The sequence below is a fragment of the Helianthus annuus genome, chromosome 10 (genome assembly GCF_002127325.2).
Source record: "Helianthus annuus cultivar XRQ/B chromosome 10, HanXRQr2.0-SUNRISE, whole genome shotgun sequence".
In the NCBI taxonomy this organism is placed as follows: Eukaryota; Viridiplantae; Streptophyta; class Magnoliopsida; order Asterales; family Asteraceae; genus Helianthus; species Helianthus annuus.
The window spans coordinates 147,499,282-147,517,610 of NC_035442.2; the positions used below are offsets into that span (position 1 = coordinate 147,499,282).

General features: G+C 41.5%; 1 protein-coding gene across 1 annotated transcript in view; it reads left to right on the top strand.

Annotated features, from left to right (window-relative positions):
• LOC110882839 (1-aminocyclopropane-1-carboxylate oxidase 3-like) overlaps positions 1 to 18,329 on the top strand; it is a gene marked incomplete at its 5' end in the record, with an annotated part of 38,144 nt that overhangs the window by 351 nt on the left and 19,464 nt on the right. The gene's annotated exons all lie outside the window — the stretch shown is intronic.

The window sequence follows — 18,329 nt, forward strand, 5'->3', positions numbered from 1 at the left end:
GGGGCGCGGTACTGAGCGAAACAGATTGTCCAGAAGTTCCATAACAATTATCATTACCAATCAATTTAAAGTAACATGTCCCATACCATGTCTCAAAAGGCAAACAAATTATTACAGACAAATCTAGGCAAATTGTTCTGTTTCGACAACTCAGGTTTCATAAGTACAGACAACTATTTGTTGGTTACTAAGACTCTTTCCTAGCCTTGATTTCCAACCAAATAGACACCTTAGGCACCTGTCACATACGTTAAAATAAAAGTCAATACACATAGTGTAAAGGCAAGTATACAAGTTTGATAATAGCATATAGAGTTCGAAATAGTTTACGCATAACCAGCACGTACACTAAGTAAAACGAAGCATTTTAGTTATCGACATGAACATATCGATACCAATGACTGCGGGTTGACTGCCCAAGGCAGTTCGTAATACATGATCACCACTGTAATCCTTGCAAATAATTGTCCTTAACAACCCCCGTGTGAACGGGTGCTGAGTCCAAACTATAGTACTATCGTTGCTAAGGCAGGTAGACAGCATTCCATGTGTAAACATAACAAACAAACATTCATTAAGTCACGTATGCGGTAACGGTTAGCGTTTAAAAGTATTGCGTAGTGTGTTCGATTGTTATTTCGTATGAGTAACGTATGTAGCACCCAAAAGTGCGAAAGCAGAAAGAGATCGAGTATACTCACAGCGGTTGATGGATTGAAGGGAGCATTTGAGAGTAAGGTTAGCCTGAATAGTTTGATAGCATAACGATAAGTGACGCGTAAAACGGAAACAAGTGTTGGTGGTTCGGACAGCTGGTCGATCGGATGGTAGTCCGATCGAACAGCTGAGCGTGAGAGTGACAATCCGTTCGGACGACTGTCCGGTCGGATGGCCGTTCGAGTGGATTGTTTCTTTCTTTAGGAAAGATGTGTTTGTGTATGATGGTTTGACTTTGGAAGTTTTTGTTGTAGCATTATAAAACATTGAAGTATCTCTATCTTTCAGGTCGGTCGATCGGACGGTTGGTCGATCGAAAGGTCGTTCGATCGGCCGGCAACCCGTTCGGTTGGGCACTTCAGTGAGAACAACTTCACAGCAGGATGTCACTCAATCGGACAACAGTTCGATTGGGTGGCATTCCTAGTGCATTGAACATGTTGAAAATTGTTTAAGTGTTAAAGTCCAAGTATCTCATGATCCGACTGGTAGTTCGGTCGGATGGTAGTACGATCGGACAGCAATTCGTTCAACACTCAGACTTTAGATAAAGTTGGTTAAGTGTGGGACCCAAGGTGTAAGCCGTTCGGATGGCCGGTCGCTCGGATGGCTGTCCGTTCGGACAGTAGTCCGGTCGGATAGCACCTCGTCCTAGTCATTCCGTTCGTCTTTCTCTTGGCCGTTTTGATTGTTTGTAGTTTTATCGAGATGTTTTGACAACGTGTTAACCAACAGAACCCCATATTGACCCAAGTGGTCCGGTCAAACAGGAATCACCCTAGTTCGACCAGTTAACCGGTTCAAGCCGGTTGTGCTTGGTTAACCCGAAATCGGTGGTCTCGTGAGTAGAATCCAGATCTTGAACTAGCACAACACTAAGAATGAGTAGAAGACTATAGCAAGGTCCGATTCCATCGGTTTTGAGTGCATTGAGTGTAAAAGAGTTGAAAGAAAGTTAGAAAAACCATCTTTCAATCCTTTTCTTTGTGAATATGTTTAGATCTATGAAAGATCTTTGTTAGTTCATGTGGAAATCGGTTAGATCCAAGTTGTTCTGGGTGGATTGAGGCCAAAACATGAAGTTCTTCAAGAACAAATGATGACGTCTGTCACACCCCAACCAATGGCGGAAACATCGGGATGAGACGAAGTGTGAAGATTGCTCGAGACATCATAACACTATTTGTGACAATAATTTAATAATCCAAATTTCATTTCCCAAACTTCAAGTAGTCATCAATACAAGATCCCAAATAACAACAAGTTTAATCAAAATAACAAACTAACATAACCAAAATTCAATACAACATATTAAACCTAACGTCTAAAGTGTGTATTCTAGGCATCGTGCTACCTCTTTCATTTCATCATCATCAACCTGTAACATGTTTAAAATACAATTCAATGCAAAAGCAAAGGCGAGTATACAAGTTTGGTACATACATAGCATAAGATAAAAGTGTGAACAATCCCTCATAGCAAGCATGCGATTCAAGATAAACATTAAATATGGCATGTGTCTAACATATCAAACCAAGAAAACGCAACTTGCTCATGACATAACCAAAGTTTCAGTAGAGGCGGGTCGTTAATCCTATAGCGCTACATATGTCACGGTTTGGCTCGTACGAAGTTAATGATAAGTTCAACACATAAGAATCACCCAAATTTAAAGTATCAAGCCATCACATATACAAGCATGTTATAGGAATGTTCATGTGTTTAGACAAAAGTTCATGTGTAAGTTTCAATAGGTAAACATGTTACACCCCAAAAGTGGTAAAAGTAAAAAGGGGAAAAATGCGAGTATACTCACGGTTTACAAGTCGTGACTTGAAGTTCCGAGAGCAAGTTGGTGGATGGATTAGTTTGGAGTACCTTGTCCTTCTACACGGGAAAGCAAAGGTGTGTGAGTTTGGGGGAAATCGGAAGATTATAGATTCGGAGTTTAATAGGTATAAAAATAACATAAGTGAAAATAATCATCTTATACACATAACTCTTGTTCTTGACACTATTAAACTCAAAAGAGTTGGTATGATTTCATGGATTCAAGGATCCATTAGAGTCGTAACAAGGGCATGGTCATAGATGATGTAACATATTCTTAACAAGTAACTATTAAGTTATCATCAAGTTTAGTTACTTAGGCATATACATATAGGTTAACTTAGATAGTATAGATTACAAGTCTTAAGATTCAAGCATGAGGTAGGAGATTAATGTCTCCATTTAGGTACGTCTTTGTGACATAGAGTTCATACATGAGGTAGGAAGAACAAGCTTCCATTTAGGCACCTCTATTGTTCACCACTACACTTGTTGTTATAAACAACAAGGAGGGTCATGAACATACAAGTATTAAGATAATAGCAACAACTAATCTATAATAAAACATCAAGTAATGAGTGGATTCTTATGAAGGATAGCCTAGGCTAAACCAACCATCACACATACATCAAGTTTCATACTTGAACACTACTTGTGGGTAAAACCCTAATTAAAACAGAAAGTTTGTGAGGTTTTAACCTCTGATTTAAGTGTCTCAACCATGTTTTTAAGCTTAACCAACCATAAGAGAGGTTGTAAGCATTAGGACATTGGTGTGAGATGTGTTAGACACAAGTTGGATAAGAAATAACATGTTGTTGATTAATAGTAAACAAAACAGAAAGTTTTAGTCCATTTTAGGGCAAATCCAAGCATGATTATTCCAAGGAAAAACCAAGGATTCAAACCCAAGGACATAACAAAGCAATAGGAAGAAGAACCAAGTGATTTGGCTAAAAAATAAGCAAGTTACACTCACTTTAGTGAAGTTACAAGAATCTGTCCAAAACTCAGATTTACTGCAGATTGAGAGTGAATTTGTGAAGATTAGAGAGTTGTGAAAGTGTCAAATGGGTTGGAGAAGGTGGGTATTTATAATGAATGAGTTAGAAGGTGATTGGAGGTGATTAGAGGTGGATTAAAGGTGATTGGGTGAAGTTGGAGAGTTGGATTTCGTGCAAAATTTGAAAGGAAACACAAGTCTGCCGAAAAGGGACCCTCGCGTGACATCTAGGACCCTCGCGTCACGCGGCGGCCTTGTCTCCGAAACTTTTATTTTTTTACACTTTGGCCCCTGAAGTTTATATTTGGTTCCTTTATGTGCAAAGTTGAGAGTTTAGGGACTTGTTTTGATATAAAAGCATAGTATAAGGTGTAGTTAAGCATGATGATCATAACCAAAGTATGTTTAAGCGTATAAATGTCATAACCAAGTATCGTTCTCGTTCAAAACACGTTCAATGCATAAGTTTAGATTAATTACAAGTTTCGCATATAGTTTCCAAGAATAACGATTAAACATTGATTGATTCACCAAATCGAACATACGAGCATACATAGAGTGTGTATAACATAAATGTAACAAAATACAAGCTTCATTAATGATCCAAGTCTCGGTTTGATAATGATTACAAAGAAAGGAACGATTACAAGAATACAAAGTTTCCAAAAATAGAAATACGAACAAAACTTTCTATAAATGGAAAGTACAAAAGAGCCGGGCGTTACAGTCTCCCCTCCTTTAGGAAATTTCGTCCCGAAATTTAGGAAGACTCGGGGAAAAGATGAGGATACTTCGACTTCATTTCACTTTCAAGTTCCCAAGTAAATTCAGCGCCACGTTTTCCTTCCCATCGAACCTTGACAATAGGAATTCGACTGCGCCTCAATTGCTTGGTTCCTTGGTCCATGATTTCGACCGGTTTTTCCACAAAGTGAAGCGTTTCGTTGACTTGCAAGTCTTCGAGGGGAACGTGAAGTCCTTCGTCAGCTAGACACTTCTTTAAGTTGGATACGTGGAAGACAGGGTGTACATTGCTGAGTTCTTCGGGCAGGTCTAGTCTATACGCAACCTCGCCAATCCTCTCGAGGATTTTGAAAGGACCGACGTAGCGAGGTGCGAGTTTCCCTTTCTTGCCAAATCGAACCACGCCCTTCCAAGGGGATACCTTGAGAAGCACGAAGTCACCTATCTCGAATTCCATAGGTTTGCGTCCTTTGTCAGCGTAACTCTTTTGTCGGCTCCTGGCTTTCAATAAGTTGTCTCGAACCTGTAAAATCTTGTCCGTCGTCTCTTGTATAAGCTCGGGACCGGTGAGTTGGGCTTGACCAATCTCGTGCCAACAAATAGGCGAACGGCACTTACGACCATACAATGCTTCGAAAGGTGCCATTTGAATACTCGCGTGATAACTGTTATTGTACGAGAATTCGACCAAGGGCAAGTGTGAATCCCAGTTGCCACCAAAATCTATTACGCATGAACGAAGCATATCCTCTAAGGTTTGGATAGTACGCTCGGTTTGACCGTCAGTCTGAGGATGGAAGGCAGTGCTAAGGTTGAGTTTAGTACCCATAGCAGATTGAAAAGTTTGCCAGAGACGAGACGTAAAGCGAGCATCACGATCAGAAATGATGTCGATGGGAATACCATGACGACAGATTATCTCCTTCATGTAGACCTTAGCCAATTTCTCGACTTTGAAATCTTTACGAATAGGGAGAAAGTGGGCTGACTTGGTCAATCGATCAACGATTACCCAAATGCTGTCATGACCAGCCGTAGTGCGAGGAAGCTTAGTGATAAAATCCATGGCAATGCTCTCCCATTTCCAGATAGGAATCCTTGGTTGTTTGAGTAAGCCAGAGGGACGTTGATGTTCAGCTTTTACTTTGGAACATGTGAGACATTTTGAGACGAAAGTGGCTATATCCTTCTTCATTCCAGGCCACCAATAGGATGTACGCATATCATGGTACATCTTGTCGGCACCAGGGTGAATAGAATACTTCGTGTTATGGGCCTCCTTCATCAGGAATTTGCGAAGATCATCACGGTCGGGAATCCAGATACGATTGAGATAGTATAAAATGCCATCAGATTTGGACACGAGACTATTTTCAGCACCACATTGCATCTCGTTGTAGAGGTTACTCTCATTAACGGATGTGTACTGAGCGTTACGTATGCGATTTTGAAGGTCGTGGACGAGTTGGAAACAACGGATACTCTTGACGTGAGTTTTACGACTAAGAGCGTCGGCTACTACATTCGCTTTACCTGGGTGGTATTTGATTTCGCAATCGTAGTCGTTTAACAATTCCACCCAACGACGTTGACGCATATTCAGTTCTTTTTGGTTGAAGATGTGTTGAAGGCTCTTATGGTCGGTGAAGACCACACATTTAGTACCATAGAGGTAGTGTCGCCAAATCTTTAATGCAAAAACGACTGCACCAAGTTCAAGGTCGTGGGTAGTATAGTTTTTCTCATGAATTTTGAGTTGTCTTGATGCGTAAGTGATAACCTTGTCACGTTGCATAAGGACGCAACCAAGGCCAAGGTTTGAAGCGTCGCAATACACGACGAAATCATCGTTACCATCAGGAAGCGTTAGGATAGGAGCATTGCAAAGCATGTCCTTGAGCGTTTGAAAAGATTCCTCTTGTTCGGGAACCCAAACAAAAGGTCTCTCTTTTTGAGTCAAGGAGGTCAAAGGAACAGCGATTTTTGAAAAGTTGGAGATGAAACGACGATAGTAACCAGCAAGACCAAGAAACGAGCGAACTTCAGACGGAGATTTAGGTGCGATCCAATTTTTCACAGCTTCGATTTTTGCGGGGTCAACGTGAATTCCAAGTTCGTTGACAGTATGACCAAGGAATTGAACTTCTTTTAGCCAAAATTCACACTTGGAGAATTTGGCGTATAGACGTTCAGCACGAAGGAGTTCAAGGATAAGGTGCAAGTGTCGCTTATGCTCTTCTTGCGTCTTAGAATAGATGAGAATATCATCGATGAAGACGATCACAAAACGGTCCAAGTATGCTTTGCACACGCGGTTCATTAAATCCATGAAGACCGCAGGTGCGTTGGTCAACCCAAAGGGCATGACCACGAACTCGTAATGACCATAACGTGTACGGAAAGCGGTTTTAGGTACATCTTCTTCGAGTACTCGAAGTTGATGATACCCAGAACGAAGATCGATCTTTGAAAAGCAGGTCGCGCCTTGCAATTGGTCGAAGAGGTCATCAATGCGAGGAAGAGGGTATCGGTTTTTGATAGTAAGCTTGTTGAGCTCACGATAGTCAATACACATACGAAATGATCCATCTTTCTTTTTGACAAACAAAACGGGAGCGCCACAAGGAGAAGTACGAGAGCTCTTGCATCTCAGAGGGTGCTAAACGATAGGGGGACTTAGCGACAGGTGTAGCACCAGGCACTAAATCGATGCGAAAATCGACAGAACGAGCAGGAGGCGGACCAGGAAGATCGTCGGGGAATACATCCGGAAAGTCGCGTACAACAGGAACGTCGCTTATGCTTGGGCCTTTGTCATTCTTTTCCACAATGTGGGCGAGAAAGGCGAAGGTACCCTTGCGTAAGCATTTGTTTGCTTTGATACACGACATAAGCTTAAGGCCTTGAGAAGGCTTTTCGCCATAGACGTGTAAAGAATCACCGTTTGGAAGAGGAAGGCGGATAAACTTTTCAGAACAAACAACTTCAGCACGAACTCGCCTAAGCCAGTACATGCCTACTATGATGTCAAAGCTACCCATTTGCATAGGAATAAGGTTGATCGAAAACGTATGATCGTTGAGAATCAAGGAACAATTGGAGAGGACGGAATTGACAGAGACGGTTTTACCATTAGCGACTTCGACAGCGAAAGATTTTGGCAACTTAGAGCGTTTACACTTGAGCAAGGACTCGAATTCTAACGACACAAAACTTTTATCGGCGCCAGTATCAAATAAGCATGAAGCATAGACATGGTTAATGAGAAACGTACCAGTAATGACGTCGTTTGCGTTTTGAGCCTGAGCTGTGGTGAGGAGGAAAGCTCGACCCCTAGCGGGTTCTTGAACCTGTTGTTGTTGTTGCTGGGGTTGTGGCTGTGGTAGTTGCTGTCGAGGCTGTTGTGGTTGATATCGTTGAGGACACACATTGGCCATATGGTTGGTATCACCACACGTGAAACATGCTCGCACAGGAGCGACTTGGGTTGGAGCTAATAGAGCTTGGTTTTGGTTGACATGAGTGGTGTAGCGGCAGAATGGGGCGGTATGCCCACCTCGGCCACACCTGTCGCACTTCCGACATTAAGTGTTTAGAGGGTGATGATATCGGCACTTGTCGCACTTTGGGTGCGTTCCAGTATACACCTTGCGTGGAGTTTCATTGTTGGTAAAAGCAGACACAGTTTGTAGAGGTTGTGGGTTTGGCGGAGTGACGACCGCACAATTTTGGCTCGAAGCCTTCCGCTTCTTGCCTTGGTTTTTCTTAGACGGCTGGGAGGGTTTGGGCTCATCAGAAGTGTCAATTGTAGCTTGGCGTGCACTCTTTGTTGAAACCTTGTCAAAGGTTCCATGAAGAACGCAGTTGTTGTTAAGTTTGGTGGCTATACGAAAAGCATCTTCAATGGTTTGGGGATTAGCAGAGGCAAGGTGGTTTGTCAGGGAAGGTGCAACACGACGAACAAATTTGGCTATGGTCTTAGGAACGGTCTCAACTTGTCCAGGGCAAAGAACACTGAGTTGTTTAAAGCGCGTAATCAGGCCATCCATGTCGCTCCCCTTCTGAATAAGGTTCCAAAATTCGTTCTCCAATTTTTGGAGTTCATGAGGAGGACAGAAGTGGTCTTTCATAAGCTGTTTGAGATCGTCCCAAGGCATAGCATGTGCAACCTCGTTTCCCTTTTTGTTGCGTTCAGTCGTCCACCACTCGAGTGCCTTTTCACGAAACACCCCAGTTGCATTCAAGGTTCTTAGTTCGTCAGGGCAACCACTTTGCAAGAAGGTAAGCTCGATGGCATCAAACCAGTTCATCATGGCGGTAGCGCCATTCTTGCCAGTAAATTCTAAGGGTTTACAAGCCATGAAGTGCTTAAATTGGAAGGTCGATTTGGGTTTGTCTGCCTTTGAGTCAACAGAGCCATGCGGTGAATCGGTTTGAATCTTGCTAACGATGTCGGGTAGGACTTTAGCAAATTGTTTGGCCATAAATTTCATGCAAACTTTTTGAGACATGGCGGTAGAAGTCGAACCCTTCTTTGACTTGCGTCTCTTGGAGGAACTAGACGACATCTAAAAGATTGAAAAGGAGAAGGAAAGGATGAGACTTTGGTCATTAATCGAAAACAAGGTTTGTGTATGTAAAAGCAAGTAAATGTTCATGTACCAAGTAAAGTTCACATAGAGCATAAGTTTCCAACATACATTCAACAAGTATAACACATAAGTTGCGTAAAGAGGTATAAATTTAGTTTGTTCACGAGAATTATTATTGTTTGTGATTGCGGTAACGTGCGAAATGATTAAAACGACATTTCGAAATGAAAGAACGTTCAAGTATAAAATCACATATAAATTGAGTTACATAAAAGAGAGGCTCAATAAAACATAGGATTGTTTCGGGTAGAGAAACGTCGACAATTCCAAAGTGGGTCGAAAGTCCTTTCGATTTAGAGATATTGTGCTTTGGCCTATAAGTAAGATACTCTCGTCGAGAAGCGATTAACGGTATCTTACCCTTCCGGTTACTACACATCTCTAAATGATTGGAACATTCGGGACTTTGGCGAGAATAAAAATCAAGGAATGGGACTTAATCGACAAGATGCGGGTTTCACCCCTAACTTGACGATTTTCGTACCCTAAATGTGGTTGGTACTTGTCGGCCAAAATAAAATTTTGACACTTTGACAAGGGTCCACTAGAGTTGAAATGGAAATTACCATTAAGTTGTGGATGTCACTCCTAGCTTAATGGTGAAATTTCGTGCAAAAATAGATTAAAGGTAGAGTGAGAGTCGTTTACCAAATTGTGGGTTTCATGCCTATTTTGGTAAAGTTGTCTCGTTGGTGCCACAAGAGTATAAAATAGCATAAGTGTATTCGTGTTAGCCTTAGGAAAGGCGCATAAGTTTAATAACAAGAAGTGTAGCTAGGAAGCATGTAAGGTAGAGTACAAATGTTTTAAACAACAAATAAGAGACAAAGTTCCTAAAACTATAGACTAGGGCAAAAGCATGGCAATTTTCCTAATTCCCTATAGTTATGGCTCTGATACCAATCTGTCACACCCCAACCAATGGCGGAAACATCGGGATGAGACGAAGTGTGAAGATTGCTCGAGACATCATAACACTATTTGTGACAATAATTTAATAATCCAAATTTCATTTCCCAAACTTCAAGTAGTCATCAATACAAGATCCCAAATAACAACAAGTTTAATCAAAATAACAAACTAACATAACCAAAATTCGATACAACATATTAAACCTAACGTCTAAAGTGTGTATTCTAGGCATCGTGCTACCTCTTTCATTTCATCATCATCAACCTGTAACATGTTTAAAATACAATTCAATGCAAAAGCAAAGGCGAGTATACAAGTTTGGTACATACATAGCATAAGATAAAAGTGTGAACAATCCCTCATAGCAAGCATGCGATTCAAGATAAACATTAAATATGGCATGTGTCTAACATATCAAACCAAGAAAACGCAACTTGCTCATGACATAACCAAAGTTTCAGTAGAGGCGGGTCGTTAATCCTATAGCGCTACATATGTCACGGTTTGGCTCGTACGAAGTTAATGATAAGTTCAACACATAAGAATCACCCAAATTTAAAGTATCAAGCCATCACATATACAAGCATGTTATAGGAATGTTCATGTGTTTAGACAAAAGTTCATGTGTAAGTTTCAATAGGTAAACATGTTACACCCCAAAAGTGGTAAAAGTAAAAAGGGGAAAAATGCGAGTATACTCACGGTTTACAAGTCGTGACTTGAAGTTCCGAGAGCAAGTTGGTGGATGGATTAGTTTGGAGTACCTTGTCCTTCTACACGGGAAAGCAAAGGTGTGTGAGTTTGGGGGAAATCGGAAGATTATAGATTCGGAGTTTAATAGGTATAAAAATAACATAAGTAAAAATAATCATCTTGTACACATAACTCTTGTTCTTGACACTATTAAACTCAAAAGAGTTGGTATGATTTCATGGATTCAAGGATCCATTAGAGTCGTAACAAGGGCATGGTCATAGATGATGTAACATATTCTTAACAAGTAACTATTAAGTTATCATCAAGTTTAGTTACTTAGGCATATACATATAGGTTAACTTAGATAGTATAGATTACAAGTCTTAAGATTCAAGCATGAGGTAGGAGATTAATGTCTCCATTTAGGTACGTCTTTGTGACATAGAGTTCATACATGAGGTAGGAAGAACAAGCTTCCATTTAGGCACCTCTATTGTTCACCACTACACTTGTTGTTATAAACAACAAGGAGGGTCATGAACATACAAGTATTAAGGTAATAGCAACAACTAATCTATAGTAAAACATCAAGTAATGAGTGGATTCTTATGAAGGATAGCCTAGGCTAAACCAACCATCACACATACATCAAGTTTCATACTTGAACACTACTTGTGGGTAAAACCCTAATTAAAACAGAAAGTTTGTGAGGTTTTAACCTCTGATTTAAGTGTCTCAACCATGTTTTTAAGCTTAACCAACCATAAGAGAGGTTGTAAGCATTAGGACATTGGTGTGAGATGTGTTAGACACAAGTTGGATAAGAAATAACATGTTGTTGATTAATAGTAAACAAAACAGAAAGTTTTAGTCCATTTTAGGGCAAATCCAAGCATGATTCTTCCAAGGAAAAACCAAGGATTCAAACCCAAGGACATAACAAAGCAATAGGAAGAAGAACCAAGTGATTTGGCTAAGAAATAAGCAAGTTACACTCACTTTAGTGAAGTTACAAGAATCTGTCCAAAACTCAGATTTACTGCAGATTGAGAGTGAATTTGTGAAGATTAGAGAGTTGTGAAAGTGTCAAATGGGTTGGAGAAGGTGGGTATTTATAATGAATGAGTTAGAAGTTGATTGGAGGTGATTAGAGGTGGATTAAAGGTGATTGGGTGAGGTTGGAGAGTTGGATTTCGTGCAAAATTTGAAAGGAAACACAAGTCTGCCGAAAAGGGACCCTCGCGTGACGTCTAGGACCCTCGCGTCACGCGGCGGCCTTGTCTCCGAAACTTTTATTTTTTTACACTTTGGCCCCTGAAGTTTATATTTGGTTCCTTTAGGTGCAAAGTTGAGAGTTTAGGGACTTGTTTTGATATAAAAGCATAGTATAAGGTGTAGTTAAGCATGATGATCATAACCAAAGTATGTTTAAGCGTATAAATGTCATAACCAAGTATCGTTCTCGTTCAAAACACGTTCAATGCATAAGTTTAGATTAATTACAAGTTTCGCACATAGTTTCCAAGAATAACGATTAAACATTGATTGATTCACCAAATCGAACATACGAGCATACATAGAGTGTGTATAACATAAATGTAACAAATACAAGCTTCATTAATGATCCAAGTCTCGGTTTGATAATGATTACAAAGAAAGGAACGATTACAAGAATACAAAGTTTCCAAAAATAGAAATACGAACAAAACTTTCTATAAATGGAAAGTACAAAAGAGCCGGGCGTTACAACGTCATCCTAGAACACCTTGAATCTTGGTGATTTCACGGTTAAAAGTTAAGATTTAAAAGATAGAAAGGTGTAGGAGTGCGTGTAGATTATGGAAGTACAAGATTTAGGACGAGATCTTACCGAAATCGAGAGAAATATGATGAAAAGCGAGGAGAGCGTGCTGTTCGGTCAGAGAGTTGCCAAAAGTAGAAAGAATGAAAGTGACAGAGGTATTTATAGAGTTCCAAAAGAGGAAAGGGGCTGGTCGATCGGACAGTCTGTCCGATCGGACGGCAGTCCGAGCGGACGACTGGTCGATCGGCTGGTTGCCTGATCGATCGGTCGCCTAATTCGAGTGTTCGGTGCGACGAGTTTTGCTGTTCGATTTTGATTGCAAGCGTTGCGATGCGATAGAGTTTCCTAGTCAAATTACTTTTAATCCCAACTACTCATATCTCGCGCTATCTCTTCTCCACTAATTATCATACTATATCAACATACAATCATCCTTATTTCGTATTCGTTTTGCGTTTGTGATTCGATTGTGATTGAGTTCGATTTCGATTCGATTGATTACCACACATAACATAAATAAACATGCACAAGTAACACATAACGCACACACACACGTATAACAATCACCAAAATGCGTAATTCGAGTTGCGAGCGCGATGTTGATTAGTTTAGTTTGATTAGCGTTTAATTGACTTTATCGCATTGTTACTCCCTATAGTTCACAGTCGTAAAGCGATTCGTAGCGATAAATATACATCGATTACTGCGATTCTTAACTATTACTCCACATAATACAACTAACGTAAAACATAAAATAGACTATCTACAAGTCAAAGAAGTCAAAACAGGAATTGAGCAAGGAGAGACAGTTTGCAATTAGCAATCTTTTCTTCCTTTGACTTCAATCTTGACTTTGACTTTCCCACAGTCGCGAGGTAAACCGAACATCACGGTTAGAGATGATGTCGCGAGGCATCCCATGGTTACAAATGATCTCGTCGGTGTAGATTCGGGCTAATCGTTCTACCTTGTAGTCTTCCCGTATTGGCAAAAAGTGGGCAGATTTGGTCAAACGGTCAACAACAACCCAAATGCTGTCGTGACCTAATGACGTGTGCGGAAGCTTTGTTATGAAGTCCATAGCTATACTCTCCCACTTCCACATAGGGATTGGTGGTTGTTCGAGTAAGCCAAAGGGTCTTTGGTGTTCGGCCTTGACCCTTGCACAAGTCAGGCATTTCCCAACGTAGAGGGCAATATCCCTTTTCATACCCGGCCACCAGTACTTGTAGCGAAGATCCTGGTACCTTTTATCGGCACCGGGATTAATAGAATATCGGGATTTGTGGGCTTCGTCCATTAAAATCTGTCGCAGATCAGTCCGTTTAGGGATCCAAATTCGGTCCAGAAAATGGAAAATCCCATTCGATTTACTTACAAGCTGAGCTCCATCATGATAGATTCTTTCCTTCTTCAGAGTGCATTCATTAAAACAGGCATGTTGGGCTTCACGGATGAGAGTTTCGAGATCGTGTCAGGCTTGGTATCGCGAATGCTGAGCAAATAACTCCGTCTGCTGAGAGCGTCGGCAACGACATTTGCTTTGCCTGGGTGATAACGAATCTCATAGTCGTAATCGTTGAGAAGTTCTACCCATCGGCGTTGACTCATATTAAGTTCTTTCTGGTCAAAGATATGTTGTAGTCTCCTATGATCGGTGAAGATCGTACACTTGGTACCATATAGATAGTGTCGCCAAATCTTTAACGCAAAAACAACCGCGCCTAGCTCGAGATCATGGGTTGTATAGTTCTTCTCGTGGATTTTGAGCTGACGAGAGGCGTAAGCTATAACCTTGTCCCGTTGCATAAGAACACAACCCGGACCAAGGTTGGAGGCATCACAATAGACAATGAAATCGTCGTTTCCGTCGGGCAATGTGAGAACAGGAGCATTGCAGAGCATGTGCTTGAGGTTTTGGAAAGCAGACTCTTGTTCAGTTCCCCAAACAAAAGACTTGTCTTTATGCGTTAGAGCGGTAAGCGGCACAACGATTTTAGAGAATCCTTCGATAAATACTCGATAATAGCCCGCTAACCCGAGAAAAGAACGGACTGCAGACGGGTTCTTAGGCGTAATCCAACTCTTAACTGCTTCAATCTTCGTGGGATCGACATGAATACCTTGACTATTGACAATGTGACTCAGAAATTGAACCTCCTCTAGCCAGAATTCACACTTGGAGAACTTGGCATAGAGTTGATTCCCCTGGAGTAGTTCGAGAACCAAACGTAGATATTGCGCGTGTTCGGCTTTCGACTTGGAATAGATCAAGACATCGCCGACGAAAATGATGACGAAACGGTCTAGAAATCGCTTGCACACGCGATTCATTAGATCCATGAAAACCGCGGGTGCGTTGGTCAAACCAAAAGGCATAACAACGAACTCATAGTGGCCGTAGCGAGTGTGAAAAGCGGTTTTGGGTATATCCTCCTCTTGAATACGTAGCTGGTGATAGCCTGAGCGTAGATCGATCTTCGAGAAACACGTAGCACCTTGCAACTGATCAAACAAATCATCAATTCGGGGCAGGGGATAGTGGTTCTTGATAGTTAACTTATTCAACTCCCGATAGTCGATGCACATCCTGAACGATCCATCTTTCTTTTTAACGAAGAGGACTGGCGCGCCCCAAGGAGAGGTGCTCGGGCGAATGAAGCCTTTTTCAAGTAGTTCCTGGAGTTGGTTTGAGAGTTCATGCATTTCGAACGGGGCGAGTCGGTAATGAGCTTTGGCAACAGGGTTGGCTCCAGGAATGAGGTTGATACGGAAGTCGATATCACGACTGGGCGGTAGACCAGGAAGATCGTCAGGAAACACATTAGGAAATTCACGAACCACAGGAACGTCTTTCACTTCTGTCTTTCCTTTCTTTTCCTTCTCCGCTACTACAATGTTGGCCAAGAAAGCTCTGTATTCCTTGCGGAGATACTTACTAGCTTGGACACACGACATGAGCTTGAGATCTTTTGAAGCAGTTTCGCCATAAACACACAATAAATCACCATTCGCGAGCGAGAATCGAATCATCTTGTCGAAGCACACAACTTCAGCATGGTTTTCGCGAAGAAAGTCCATGCCTACTATGACGTCGAAACTTCCGAGTTGCATCGGAATAAGGTCGATTGGGAAAATGTGATTGTTGAGCTCAAGAGTTCAATCACGGAGAACAGAATTAACGGCGACAGTTCTTCCGGTGGCGACTTCAACATCAAATGTCGAGGAGAGATAGGAGCGCTTACGACTAAGGAGCTTCTCGAATTCTAACGACACAAAGCAATTATCGGCTCCAGTATCAAAGAAACACGATGCATAAATACCATTGACAAGGAACATACCATTGACCACGCTGTTGTCAGCCTGGGCTTGGCGCACATTGATGTTGAACGTTCTGGCGCATGCGGCTTGTTGCTGCTGCTGAGGCTGCTGCTGTTGATGAGGCTGCTGCTGCTGGGGCTCTTGTTTCACAACCCTGTTCGGGCACATGTTTGCAAAGTGGTTGGGATCACCATATGCGAAGCAGACTCAGGCGTTGATCGCGGGTGCCTGAGCTGCTTAATGGCCTTGCGGGGCTGGGAGCAGAGCTTGATGAGCAGTGGCAGGAGCTGCGGTGTTGCGGGGACCAGTACGGCAGTTGGCAGTAAAGTGGCCGTACATGTGGCAGTGAGTGCAGAAACGACAAGCAAGACCCACCGGATGATGATAAGAACATGTTGGGCAAGCCGGGTGGGGGCCTGTGTATGCACGCTTTGCAGGCGGTGCATAAGTAACTGGTGCTGGATGGTGGTGGGACTGCTGCTAAGCCGGTACGGCTTGAAGGGGAGCCGCAGTGGTGGTGACAGCACAGTTCTTGTTGCTGGAGCTGTTGTTGTTGTTTTTCTTCCCGCGGCGTGAGGACTTTGACGATTGAGCGGCGGCGGTTTCAGCGGTTGGTGCGGTGGTAGCTTGATGCAGAGACTTTGAAGCTTTTTCCCAAAAACCAGCTTTTACCCGCTTGTCGTTGATTTCAGCGGCAAGCAAGTAAGTTTCTTTGATCGTTGCTGTCTTTATGGCATGCACAAAATCAGCAACACAGTCGGGTAGAGCTCGAATGTACTTCTTGATTGCCATATCAAACGTCTTCACTTGATTGGGGCAGATGATGCTGAGCTGCTTAAAGCGAGCAGTCAGGGCAGCGTTCTCACCTTTCTTCTGCTTGATATTTCAGAACTCGTCCTCCAGCTTTTGGCGTTCATGGGGAGGGCAGAATTCGTCCATCATGATGGTTTTCAACTCTTCCCATGTGAGCTCGTAAGCTGCATCATTCCCGCGTTTGTTCCGTTCGGCCGTCCACCAGTCTAGTGCGCGGGACTGGAAGACGCCGGTAGCGTTTATGTCACACCCCGACCACGTAAAACAACAAAACATGGCGGAAACGTCAGGGAGTGTTGTAACAGAATTATCGTTTCATAACCATGGATACAAAAAGAGTTTCGTTTTATTGATAATATTAAACATTAACATTGTCTTAACATAGAACAAACAAGTTTCATATCGTCTATCATAGTTATTATGTCACTAAGGCCTTGTCCAGATCCTATGTGACGCATGCATCCTAGAAATCACATCATTCAACAACACCTGAAGCATATGTAAAAACAAAGTCAGCAAAGAAATGCTGGCGATTACATAAGTTTTATAAGAGTGTCGGAATCATGGCTCGTTTATATGTTGCAGTACTTTATTAGACTACAAGAGTCAAAATACAAACCTCGTTTTGAAAAGTGTATTGCAACATAACTAACCGACGCAATTCAAGTTGGTTATAGTTTATAAAATCTCGTAGCCATGATTCTTAACCCAAAAACATTTGTTTTAGAAAACCAATTTGTAAAACATCTCGTAAAAACTCGTTAAGAAAACTCGTATGGTTTATATATTTTAGAAAACATCGTTGTGTGACATCATTTCAAAATCGTTTACCCAAGTGAACTAAATAACGCCACGGTATGCAATATGTTGAAAACACGTATATATAGGAAGTACCAGCGGCGTATCCACCATGCTTTCATCACATTACATCTGTCCCGTTATCTAAACACTAACCAAAAACTAATCGTTTACCCAAATCGTTTAACTCGTTCCAAATCGTTCCCAAATCGTTTACTCATTTAAATCATCCTCGTTTTAATTGTGAGAACTTATTTATGGTCGTCTCGCTAATAACATTTAAACCTTCGTGACTCGACTACCTCGTTTCTCGCTTCTCGCATTAACAAACCACCAAAGGGTAAGTTAACTATTACAGATTCAGTCGTTACCCACAACCCCCACACATAACCATGGGTGCAGTAAGATAACGGGATTTGTCAGATCCTATGGTACCATAACCTAATACTGGTCGGTTCGGCCAAAATTAATGAATGTCATTCGTTATCTAACTACAACCAACAAGTTTGTTCACATTATTGAAATCGTTATTAGTTTAGTATAAATCGTTTTAATCGTTTTAGAAATCATCGTTTAAATCTTGAAATCATTTTTGTACATATGAATCACCCCAAAACAATTGAAAAGAGTAAAATAGGGGAACTATTTACTCACATGAAGTGCAAAGTATCCTCAATCAATAGAACTTCAACAAACTCAAGTAAACCAGAAAAATCATGCAGCACCTAGTAATCGAATCACTAGTCAAACAATAGACGCCTAAATCGGAAGATCGGATAGAATGAGGTCTTGTAAACCAAATGAGTGTTGGAACTCATATGATATGGTTTAACAAAGCCTACATCCTAAAATGAAACTTAACCTAAGTGCTTTCGACCCATCGCGACTAATTAAGGTAGCCTACGCTACTTTAACGCGTCGTGCGCGCAAATGCGCGTTCGAGACGTCTAACTAGTCCTATGACAAGTATTATATGTCCGTATTTAAATATGTTGCATAATCAGTTACGTGACAAAAGTTTAGGTTACATATGCTTAAT